Raw genomic sequence first — 12726 nt, forward strand, 5'->3', positions numbered from 1 at the left:
GATGATGCTTTTTTACTTGTATGAGAAGGTCACTCTCAGGTCTTCCTGCATGATCGAGCAAAGTAACTTATTTTTTTTGAAATTCCAAACACCAGAATTAAGACACATCTATACATTATTCTCAGGAATATGGAAACTACATGGATAAGTACAGCAATTAAATTATGTTAAAATAGGACCCTTTTTCCAGTAATTGAGAAAAAATAAAATTGTTGTTGCAGTAGAAGAGATATTTGACTCAAGCTCCTATTTAGTTTTATTAGAAATACACTATCATCTTCTTCACCAGCTTTTATGCTGGTCTCCTCATCCTCCTCCCTTCCTACCCTATCAATCTCTGCGGTTTGAAGGTCTGCACAACAGTTTTCGCCCTCTCTTTGTCAGCGGCATCTTATTTAAAGAGGTCCCAAAAGTGTGGGGTTGTCTGTGCTTTACAACCTTCACATATCAGGTTAAGGAAACTGAGCCACAGGCTGGTTTAAAATTGGTTTTCTTCCAAACTCTACATATTTAGGTTCCATCTGTAAAGCTAGTCGGAATCACTGAACAGAGAGACGAATAAAGATGTGAGGTCAAAATTGAGTGTGGATTGAATTTAACATTGAATTGTAGAATTTGCTTTCAAGGCTCAGCTCAGGTTGTACCTCTGGCCTGGAAACCTTCCATGCCCCCCCCCCTTCCAAGCTTGATTTACAAGGGCACTTTAGCATACCACAGCAGAACAACTTTTATCTCTGTCACCAGAGTGATAGCTCCTGGAGGACAGGGACTGTGTCATTCATTTTAGTTGCCTTTGCACCTAGTGTGACATCAAATCCAAAATAGGCACCCTCAAAAGCTTTCTGAATTTAGTTATCTACCTATCGATGCCAAAACATGACGATTCTTATAAATAAGGAATTGTTTCTTTTGCATGAATTGGGAGGGTGCTCGGTGGTGGAGCGCGGAAGACCCTCGCGGTTCAGGCGCTGCGCGAGCGGCACCGCTGCTGGTTGCGCTCCTGGCCGTGCGCGCGCGGCGCCGCTCCAGAAATGCAGGTGGGGCCGGCGCAAAGCAGGACCCAGCGGCGGCCCGGGATCCAGCTCTTGGGAGCAGATGGTCACTCCCCCCGCGGGGAGGGAGGTGCGGACAGCTTTTCCTCGGGTCACGGACCCGGCGGACTCCGGGCAGGGACTCCCTTTTGCACCTACGCTCGTCACGGTTGGACCCCGCTTGGGGCCATGACGAGCTTCCCTCTGTAAATAAATAACTGTCAACTCCTTGGGATTTGAAAGAAAAACGCCTCTTGTCATATCTAGTGAAAGTCATGGGCTTTCAAGAAGTAGTCCATCAAAGAAAAGCAGACTTTCTTTGAGGTTTTTTCAGAAACAAAGGAAACGAAGAGAGTCTTGGATTTCACAGATTCCAAAGAAAATGAAGAAAAAGCCTCTGAATACAGAGGATCTGAAATTGTTCAAGTTGTCCTTGCAGCACAGCCCTCACCTATAAACTGTGAGGAGAGAAAATTTGTTACCATTTGTGGGACTGAATAATCTCAACAATACTTGTTATCTTAATAGTATACTTCAGGTATTATATTTTTGTCCTGGTTTTAAATCTAGAGTGAAGCATTTATTTAATATTATTTCAAAGAAGATAGAAGCTCTAAAGGATGAAACCAATGAAAAATATAAGGGAAATTGCAAAGAAGTTTGTTTGGCAAGTAATGAACTGATATACAATTTACAGTCCTTAATTATTTCAGTTGAACAGCTTCAGGCTAGTTTTCTCTTAAATCCAGAGAAATATGCTGATGAACTTGCTACTCAAGCCAAGGCAACTGCTTAACACACGCAGGGAACTCACCCCTACGTATGAAAGATATCTACAGCATGATGCACAGCAGGTATTACAGTGTATTTTGGGAAACATTCAAGAAACATGCCAACTCCTAAAAAACGAAGAAGTAAAAAATGTGTCAGAATTATCTATAAAGGTAGAAGAAAATCCTCATCAGAAAGAATTAGTGGTATTAACATCATGGAGATTGACAATATGAGGCATTCTGAAGACTATAAAGAAAAAATCCCAAAAAGAAATGGGAAAAGAAAAAGTGACACTGAATTTGGTAACATGAAGAAAAAAGTTAAAGTATCCAAGGAACACCAGTCATTGGAAGAGAACCAAAGACAAACTAGGTCAAAAAGAAAAGCTACGGGTGATACATTAAAGATTCCTCCTAAAATAATCCCGAAGTACATTTCTGAAAATAACAGTGCGAGATCCTCACAAAAGAAATCAAGAGTTAAAATAAATTGGTTAAAGTCTGCAACTAAGCAAGCCAGCATTCTTTCTAAATTCTATAGTCTGGGAAAAATAACAACAAACCAAGGATCCAAAGGACAATCTAAAGAAAGTGAATATGATCTTGAAGAGGACCTGAGCAAGTGTGAAAGTGATAACACAATTAATGGCTGTGGATTTGAATTTCAAGGAAATAATGTTAAACCTGTAAATGTTAATGAAGTTAAGCCCATAAACAAAATTAGTAAACAAAGGTGCAGAGATTTTCGAGATATCAGTGTGCCAATACAAGAACATGAGTTTTCCAATGTAGAAGAGAGTTCTGAAATTTCTTTAGAGCCAAAAACTGAAATGAAGACCCTGAGATGGGCAATTTCACAGTTTGCTTCAGTGGAGAGGCTTGTAGGAGAAGATAAATATTTCTGTGAAAACTGCCATCATCATTCTGAAGCTGAACCACGTCTTTAGTTTGACAAAATATCTGAAGTTATAACTATTCATTTGAAGTGCTTTGCTGCTAGTGGCTTGGAGATTGGTTGTTAGGGTGGTGGACTTTCCAAGATCAACACTCCTTTATTGACCCCTCTTAAATTGTCACTGGAGGAATGGAGCACAAAGCCAACTACCAGCAGCAATGGATTATTTGCAGTTGTGATGCATAGTGGCATTACCATTAGTAGTGCTTCTGTTAAAGTTACGGACCTTAACAGTTTGGAACTAGATAAGGAAAATTTTGTCGTTGACCAAATGTATGAAATAGATAAGCCAGAACCATTGAATGAGGAGGAAGCAAGGTGTGCGGTTGAAAATTATAATGAAGAAGAAGTGTGGATTAGAGTCAAAAATACAAAGCCAAGTAAAGTTTTGAGCAAAAAACAAAAAATGTAGAAGCTATTGGACTTCTTGGAGGACAAAAGAGCAAAGCACATTTTGAGCTACACAAAAAAGCTTCTAATCCTGATAAGGTTGCCAGTACAGCAGTTGCTGAAAATAGAAATTCTGAGACTAACAGTATTAAGGGGATCCACCAATATGATAGAAACAAGGAAGCCAGTGACCAGACAGACATTAATATCAGCAGATTTGAGAACAAAATTATGTATGTAGTGCAAAGCGTAAAGGAGTATGAGGGGAAGTGGTTGCTTTTTGATGATTTTGGAATGAAAGTTACCTAAGAGGACTTTTTGAATTCTCTTTCCCCTTCTACATCTCCTACATCTACTCCTTACTTGCTGTTTTATAAGAAATTATAGAGTTGGTATATTTTTCTTGTGTTTATCTTAAAACAAGCCTGAACAAACGTTGGTAAAATTGATTACGTCAAAGAGTCTTTAGCTTACCTTTTGAAGCTACTGGATATTATTGGTCTCTCTAGGTTTTTATTTAAATAGTGAAATTTGAATTATTGGAAACCTTGTTAATTTTTAAAATTCATTTTCATTTTAAATTTCATTTCATTTTTAGAGACTAGTGATGCATTAGCTTCTGGGAATAAACTTGTATAGGTTCTTAACTGAATTGTCAAAAATGGAAGCATTTAAACACTTTTAAACTTACATTGATCTTTTCTTTTTAAAATAAAGTGCTTGTATTTGTACTCTCCATATTTTGGAGTAATTATCTACATGATATTTAAAGGCCTTGTGGTTTTTCACTTAAAAGCAGAATCTCATTCAGTACATTTAGTTTTATAACAGTCATGAAGCCAAATCGTTCATGGGCTGTATCAGAGGCACAAAGTCTAGAATGTGTGTATTCACAGTAGTGTACATTTTGTGCCTTGAGTCACTTTGCAAAGTGTCTCAGAAAACCTGGACAGTCCCCTTCTATCTTCACAAGAATTTTATATGTATTTATGAATATGATTCTATACTCTAGTAAATTTGGGGAACATGGACTAATTTGTATTCCTTCATACATCGAACTTAGAGGTGTGACCTTAAATTTAACTTTTTCTAAAAAACTGGGAGGTCAATAAAATTTAAACTGCTTAAAAAATAAATAAATAAATAAACAAATAAATAAATAAATAAAGTAGGTGAATCAATAAATAAATTGTGATTCTTTCAGAATTCATCCTCTTAAAAAGATAAAGCATCATGAATAAAGATGGCATTGGAGAGTTGCACATACTATCCGATCTCAATGAATGAATCTATTTCATTATATCACTTTCTTTGTTCAAGGTTCATAATATTTCTTCCCATAACGATGAAGTTTCTCTTCTCCCAAAACACAGATTGAGTTCTGTTAAAAAATATATCATTATGGCAATTAAGTTAGAATCAGATATTCTCAATCATATATCTGAAAGTTAGGTTCATGAAAGCTTCTCATATTCTAAAACAATTTCTGTAACATAAATGGTTGATTTGATCATAAATACAGCAGAAAATAATAACGCTTTGATGGCTAATGCATGCATTTGTGTTATATATGCTCAGTTTTATTCTTCTTTATCTGCATGCATAAATTGACTACCAGATAAGAATTACCTCTGTCTTACTAGACCTTTGCACATATTTTTATCAGCATCTTTCTTGCTGTGCTGTGCATTTGTTTTTATGCTAATTACCAGGTAGACAATGAGCTTCTGAAGGACAGAATATTTTGATTCCCTAGTATGCATGATGATGTATGGCATAAAGAAGGAACTTTAAACATGTCTCCTCCATAAAGGACAAAACAAAAAAGTGTTTCTTTAGAATAAAAGCATCAGAACCATTATACCACCCGGGCTTAGTTTGGGATTGTGGCTGTTGGATATGTGTATCACTGTGTTCCACAGCCGAGCCTCTGTCTTCACACCAAGAGCAGGGCGCAGAAAAGAAGGCGGCGCAGAAAGGAAGGCGGCACAGGTCATGAACTAATGTCGGGCACCAGGAGGCATAGGCACAACCTCAAAGCTGAGGGAACAGAAGAAAAACAGAGCTATGGAGAGAAAGTGGTCTGCTAAAGCTGAATCCAGATGAAAGTGTGAATAGTGCCCAAGGGACTATCTAGGATCAGCACCTAGAGAGGTTAGTGAGTGACAAACTGAACAAAATTAGTAAGCATATTTGTAGTGTACAAGTTCCTTACATTGTAGCTATACAGGCCCATAATGAACCGTGCTTTCTCTAGTATTTATACTCCTTCCGCCACCCATAACATGCCTCCGTCACCTCAGATCTTCTGCCATTTTTGTATGGCTCATACATCTCAGTCATTCTCTGAGAAATCTTAGGTTCCTAAGAATTAGATCATACTGTTCTTTGTGCTGCCAAACTCACCACAGTGTATGGAAATTGCCTATTCAGGGATCTGTTGTAGTGACTTGTTTGAAAGTTACATATATTATGCCCAGTACTCAGACGCTAACGCAGTGCCTAATACAGATTAGTCATCGGATCAATATTTGTTGAATGAAATGAGAAGGAATGATTTGTTTTTACATATGAGAAGATAACTATTGAAACAGAGCAGTCTTTTCAGTATCACAGTTAGTAGTTCTAGTATTCATTCATTAAACAAATATTTATCAAGTGCCTACAAAGTACCAGATCCTGTACTAGGTGCTGTGAGCATTATATTATGAATTTTTTTTTTATCTTTACAATGACCCTTTCATTTAGAGTCTGCTTTGTATGAGTACTTTTTATATTTTAACATTAATCATAACAGTAACTGATTGAGTGGTGTTTTTGTCTCACATTTTGCAGATAATGAAAGTACGTTTCATGGGGGTTAACTAACTGCTCAAGGTCTAATCTTTTAAGAGTAGTTGGAATCAAACCCAGAGGTCTGATTTAAAGACAATTATTTCTCTATGATGCATCTATGACTATATAGTTATAATGAATATAATTTTCTCACTCGTTGAGCAAATAAAGTATAGAGATTGTGTTCATCTTTGATGTCTTTGACATTAGTGAATAAAATATTTGGATAATTTTGTTTCCTTTGGACGTTTTCTATATGACTGAAAAAATGTTCTCACTGTAAGTGAAAAGTTTTCTAGCCAGATCTACATGCCATAATATATTGGTTTTCATTAGGCTATATTTAATTATAAACTCAAATAGAATTTATTAAAATACGAGAAGTTCTACTTTTGGTCAATAGTTTACGGATGCTATTGAGTTTTGTACTGAAATTTGAAGACTATTTTTCTGAGTTCTTCTCTAGGCCTCCTAGGGCCAGAGCATAAGAAAATAAGTTGTCCATTGTCCATTTGCACTTTAGTTATAGCCATCATCAGATACCTGAGTAATGGGAATAAAATGATTTAAAATTAAATACAATTAAAATTGAAAGAGATTATCTAACAACCAGGTGTTAACTAGATACTCCTCACATCCAGTTCAACAGCAAATTGTATTGTGGTTACCTTCGAAGTATCTCCAGTGCAACTAATCGGTACCACCAACACTTGCACCTCTCGGCTCCAAGCCGTCATTTCTTACCAGGATTAGTACACTGTGTTCTCAATTGAACTCTCTAATTCCATTCTTGATCCTCTGCAGTACATTCTCCACAGAGTAGTTGGAATAATCTGTAAACATAAATCAATCATGTAACTGCCCTGCTTAAAACATTCAAATGACTTCGCATCACATTTAGAGCAAAATGGCTTACAAATCAGATGTGATTGCTCCCTCTTTACCTCTTCAAAGTAATCTCCTACCACTCTCTCCTTTCGGTTCGTTATGCTTCAGCTTCACTCTTTCTATTCTTAGAGCATACCAATGCTTATTTCTGCATCAGAGTAGATCTCCCTATGACTGCTTCCTTCTTGTCTTTCAAGTGGCAGTTTGAAAGCCACCAATTCAGAATGCTCTTTCCTTACCCCTCCAGCTGCAGTACCACAATTCCCTACACCACTACTATCTAATTCATTGCATTTTACTGTTTTATTTCAGAATATAATGCTATTTGAATTTATTATACAGTTTATGTGTGTATGTGTGTATTTATTTTTACTGCCAATCCCTCAGGGGAAAAAAGCTCCCTATGTATGAATACTCTTTTTATCTCTTATCACTATATCGCAAGGAAGTGCACATATTAGTGCTTATTAAATTATTTTTAGCTGTTGAGTGATTTTTGTCCTATATAATCAATTTTCATTTATCCCAAGTAGATGTTGACTCTTCCACAAAAGTGGAAAGAGTTCTTTTTAAACTACCAACTATGAATTAATTTATACAATAAACTAATTTCTAAATAAAACTCAAGATATTTGGAGTGAGTATTAGTGAGTTTGAGGACAATGCTAACAGACAGACACATTTGATAATTCCGTGCATAGTTTATTACATTATACCCAGGAAATCATTAACATGCTTTAGCCCAGCAAAAGCTAAATAAATAAGTAAATAAAATTAACAGGTACAATATAAAAAGCTAAATAATAGAAGGTGACTGTGTGCATAGTTTATGTGATGCGCCATTAGGTGCTGTTTTCCCTGTGACAACATAGTGGGAATGATTTCTTGGTGAAGGAATAGAGTGCAAGCCAAGTAATCAGGAAACATCAGGGATTCACAAACGCCCATACCTCACAGGGGCATCGACAATACCATTAATGAACCACAGTGTGAAATTAATGAACTGCTTTGTGGGGACGATAATCCTCTGAGACCTGCCTGTGGCGGCATTGTAGCTATGACTCATTGTCAGCAATTGTTAGAAGAAAAAATGCCTTAAAAATCGGATAGAAACTTTGTTAATGGTATAATGCTGATATGATCTGGAAGCAAAGAATCTGTTTTTGTTTATGAGTTAACTTAACTATCCAAGGTAGTTGTGACATTGACATTATTGAAAATGTTCAATATGAAATGGTTGCCTAAAATGTCAGCTGATTAAAAAACTGTTCAGTTTAAACAACTAAAAGCTATTGAGCAGCTATAGTGAACCAGAAATTGTGAGAAATGAACCAGACAATGTGGTAAATACAAAGAAAACAAAATGAATGAAGGTGGAGAGGGAGTGAGGGAGGAAGAAAGAAGGAAGAAAACAAGGATGGAAATAAAGGAGGGAGAGAGGGAAGAAAGGAGAGAATACAAATTTTAATTCATAGAGATCACAAATTAGTGGTAGCATGAACAGGCAAACACATGAATAGACCCTGTTCCACTATTATTAGAGAGAATTGCAAAATAGTCACACAAACAGAACATCACAAGCAGGTGTATGAAAAATTGATTTACTATTGAGAGAGAAAGGAAGATTGAGTAAGTGTCAGGAAGTAATTAATGCCAGAATATATCCTTCAAAGATTAAGTAGGATTTAAACAGAAAAAAAGAAAAACAAAAAACAAAGACATGTTTCAGGTATTGAATGACTGATAATTATTCTGGTAGTAGTTTCCATATAGCTGATTAGATAAATAGCTCACTGTTCTGTGTATTTACTGATACATATGTTTATATCCAACACCATACCTGACCATAGCCAATGTTTCCTTTTTTATTTGAATTGTAAGCTCAGTTTTTTTTTGTTAAAATCATTATTCTCCAAGGCTATACTGTTGCTTAACTTTTATATTATATTCACAAGAAAGTTGTGTGTTGCTGCTTGGCATCTTCCAGGCTCTGCCTCCTTTGTCCATCCAGCTTCCCAGCAGCCCCAGAGCTGTACACTGATACACAGGGAAGTAAGTTATTTAGTCTAGGCTCTGACTGTCAGTTTACTTAAAGACAGTTTATGGATTTAAAGCAAATGGAAATCATACATTTTTAGTTGTACTAACAATTTTGGTAATCTTGGTGTGTTCTATGTGAACACTAGATTTTTCATAGTTAAATGTGTGGTAGTAGACTTGGTGGCTACAATTTAGAATATTTAACAAATAGGACAAGTAATCACCATGAAAATGGTTAGATTTCTTGAAAAAGGGTATACAATATGAATTTTAAGAGACAAGAATTCAGCTTTGCAAGTTTGTGGACAACAGGGGAAATATAATCTAGAAATGAAAAGGAAGAATAAGGGTTCAGAAAAGTAATCCCAAACCACATAGCACTGGGTAATAAAAGCAAAGAGAGGAAGGAAGTTCAAGAATGAAGGACTCCAGAGAAATAAAAGAAAGAAGAACAAAAATTGCAACAGCAAAAAGTTATGACAGCGTTTACACACTTTACAAAGTAATTCCTATAGAAAGGTTATAAGGGAAGATGACTTTCAGAAGGTAAGAAATTGATGAAGAAGTGGAACTATAAAGTGTGCTCCATTAATATAACTTTGGAAGTGAAGAGAAAAGAACTATGATATAACTCAGGAGGAGATAGGAGCAAATTAAAACTATTGTTATTTGTTTTCAAAAAATATGTTGAGCCCTGTGCAAATCTGAAGGTCCAAGAAGGGAGGGAATGCAAAGAGAAAAACTGAAATTCTGGAAAGGATCTAAGAGCAAGCACACTCAGGTGTCTTGAAGAGAAGAGTCTGAGGTCTAGAGTCAATAAAGGACATTGACTCCGAGAGGTAGAATCATTCTTGAGGATATCTTACAAAAGCAATAAAGTGTTGCATAACTCTCACTGTAATTATCTCTCATCTGTGATTTTCAGCTACCTTTCTCACAGGATATTTAACAAAGTCATGAATTTCTGATTCCCAAATTTGTTCCAACTTACCCACTTCCTTTAGTCAAGTGATATAGGTATCCTTATTTAAGAGGTCCCTCAATACAGCTCTGAGTTAAATATATATATATATAATACATATATATTATATGTATACTCATATCTATGTAGTGTGTGTGTGTGTGTGTGTGTCTGTGTGTGCGTGTGTGCACGTGCCTGAAGTAGACTCTTCAAGAATGCCCTGAGTTAAGTGGGAAATTTGTATATTTATATCATGGGGTACTCCAGACAGGGCGAATCCCATGTTGTCATTCCTTCTTCACTATTTTGCTTATTATAGTTCTTTCTGAGTGCTTTTTAGACCATTGGGATGGCCCTAGAAGGAAAATGGTAAGGGTGATGTGATGGGAGGTGAGAAGAAGACATGATGAAAGATCAAAGATCAAACTAAAACTTTTGACGTTGAGAGTGTCATTAAAGTTACTACTCATAGAATCAGGACAGTGTCAGGGGAAGGATCCTAGACTAGGTTCCGTGTAAGAAAATTAGTGGTTTAATAATTGAAGTTGTAGCAACTCTCGGGTTTTTTTGTTTTGTTTGTTTGTTTGTTTTCATTAAAAAGATGTCAAGGGATACCTGCACTCCCATGTTCATCACAGATCTGTTTACAATAGCAAAGACATGGAACAAACCTAAATGTCCATCAGTGGATGATTGGATAAGGAAACTGTGGTATATATACACCATGGAATACTACTCTGCCATAAAAAAAGAATTAAATTCTCCCATTTGCAACAACATGGTTAAGCTTGGAGAAACTTATGTTGAGTGAAATAAGCAAAGCTCAGAGTGATAAATACCATCTGTTCTCACCCACCTGTGGGAGCTAAGAGAGAAAGAAGGAAGGAAAAAAAGACCACAGTAGTGCATTGACTTGCAGAGGGAGAGAACATTCTGTGGGCTACAAAGTGGAGTGGAGGAGAAGAGGGGAAGCAGGGGGAGGCTGGGGATAGTTGGGTGGGGGACACATGGTACAAATGCAATTTGCAGTTATTTGTATACAGCCAGTATGAATCTGGTCCCCACATCACGGGCATGACGGGTGACAATCAGCTTTGTATCTCATGAATATTCATAACCAATAAAAAATAAAAATAAAAAATAAGTTAAAAACAGATGAAGAAGATGGAGTGAGGAAGGTGACATGAAACATAGGGTTGAGGGAGTAAGACCCAAGTTCAAGATCTCATTAATAGAACAGTGCCTTACTTAAAATGGGTGTGTCTAGAATGTGGTCAAGCTTGTGTCTTACTGAATTTAATTAATATAAATCAAGTATGGTAAAGCCAAGTGACATCAACAGAAATAATCCTGAGAATAATGGCACATGCTGTTCAACTTATTCACCTTTCACATTTTCCAGACTAATTCAATCTAGCTTTCTCTCAACTTCTAAACTGAAGGGGCTAATGAAATCATTTGAGCCCCAGAATATTGTGATATTTGAAGCCAACTCTATGAGTAGACTTCCCCGAAATATAAGGCAATAAAATCCAGATGGATGGATAAATAGATAGACATATATAGACATGTACTTACACAAGCTAGCTTGATTTGATTTCTATTACAACCTAAAGAGGCCTGATTCATCATTCTCAGATTTTTATCTCCAATGAAAAATCTTTGGAATCCCAAACTAGTATATTTAACATCTCTACTTGAGTATTAGAAAGTCACCATACATAAAATAGAATTTATAATCTTCTCCCCTAAACTGGTTATTCTCTATGTATCCTTTCTCGATGGATGTTTAAACAAGAGATTTGAAAGTCATATAATCTTCTCTTTTCCTTCATATTCTCCAGTCAAAAAACACACCGTTCCATCCTTCAATACTGTATCTCTCAGATTTCCTCGCTGTTTTCAAACACTGCCATGATCCAAACTACAGTGACCTCTCTCCTGAACTGGTGCAATCACACCTTAATTTTAATTGTGTCATTTATATTTGCCTCTCATTACTTTTACATATTTTAAGCAGTGTATAGAGTAATGTTTCTAAAACACAAATGTGCTCCTGTCATTGCTTCCTTAAAAACTCTTCAGTGACTTTTCACTGTTCTTAGTCCGAAGACTAAAATTTAAAGTGACGTGTGAGGTTAGAACACTGGGGACTGTGGCTTGTGCTGCTGTCCCCTCGTTCTCTGTCCTGGCCTTCTTTCATTTCTTTAAAGGAGTCATACTTCTTCCTGCCTTAGGAACTTTGAATAGGATATTTCTTCTTCCTAAGATACTGACTTACCTGATTAGTTATTACTGGCATGTTTCTTTACCTGGTTAATTACCACTCATCTTTAGAGCTCAGATTAACTGTTCATTTCTTCACAGAAGTCTTTCTGGCCCCCAGACTAGGTCAAATGAGTTTCTGATATTTCTTCTTTGTTGTTGTTCTTTCCCTGTCATCAATTTTTAATCAAAAATTATTATGAAATTTTAGTGTTGATGTTTTCTTCACTCTTATGGCATCAAATATGTCTTTTCTGTTCTATTGGGTGTTTTGTACCTAAATTCAATGCCCAGAATATAGGAGATGTTAAGCAAATGTCTGCTGAATAAATGAGTGAATAAATAAATGAGACAATTACGACGGAGGAAGGATGATCCAATTGCTAAACTGTGTTAAATGTTGAAAATAAGTGCTAAATATATTGGTGAGGTTTATCTAAACCAGTAACTGTGGCCAAGGAAGAAATTACCCTCTTTGGCTGAGACTAGCCAAGGTCTTCTACAATTAAAACGTGTTTACTAAAGGGAAGGACAAGAGTGAATAACAGGAGGAAAACACTACCCATTATATTACATGTCAGGGCTTCT

The 12726-nt window shown here is 36.3% G+C and overlaps 1 protein-coding gene and 1 pseudogene across 3 annotated transcripts in view; both read left to right on the plus strand.

Moving 5' to 3' along the window:
* GRM5 (glutamate metabotropic receptor 5) overlaps positions 1 to 12726 on the plus strand; it is a 496288-nt gene that overhangs the window by 328628 nt on the left and 154934 nt on the right. The gene's annotated exons all lie outside the window — the stretch shown is intronic.
* On the plus strand, positions 1221 to 3536 carry LOC134374992 (ubiquitin carboxyl-terminal hydrolase 1-like; annotated as a pseudogene).

Source organism: Cynocephalus volans, chromosome 4 (genome assembly GCF_027409185.1).
Source record: "Cynocephalus volans isolate mCynVol1 chromosome 4, mCynVol1.pri, whole genome shotgun sequence".
Classification (NCBI taxonomy): Eukaryota; Metazoa; Chordata; class Mammalia; order Dermoptera; family Cynocephalidae; genus Cynocephalus; species Cynocephalus volans.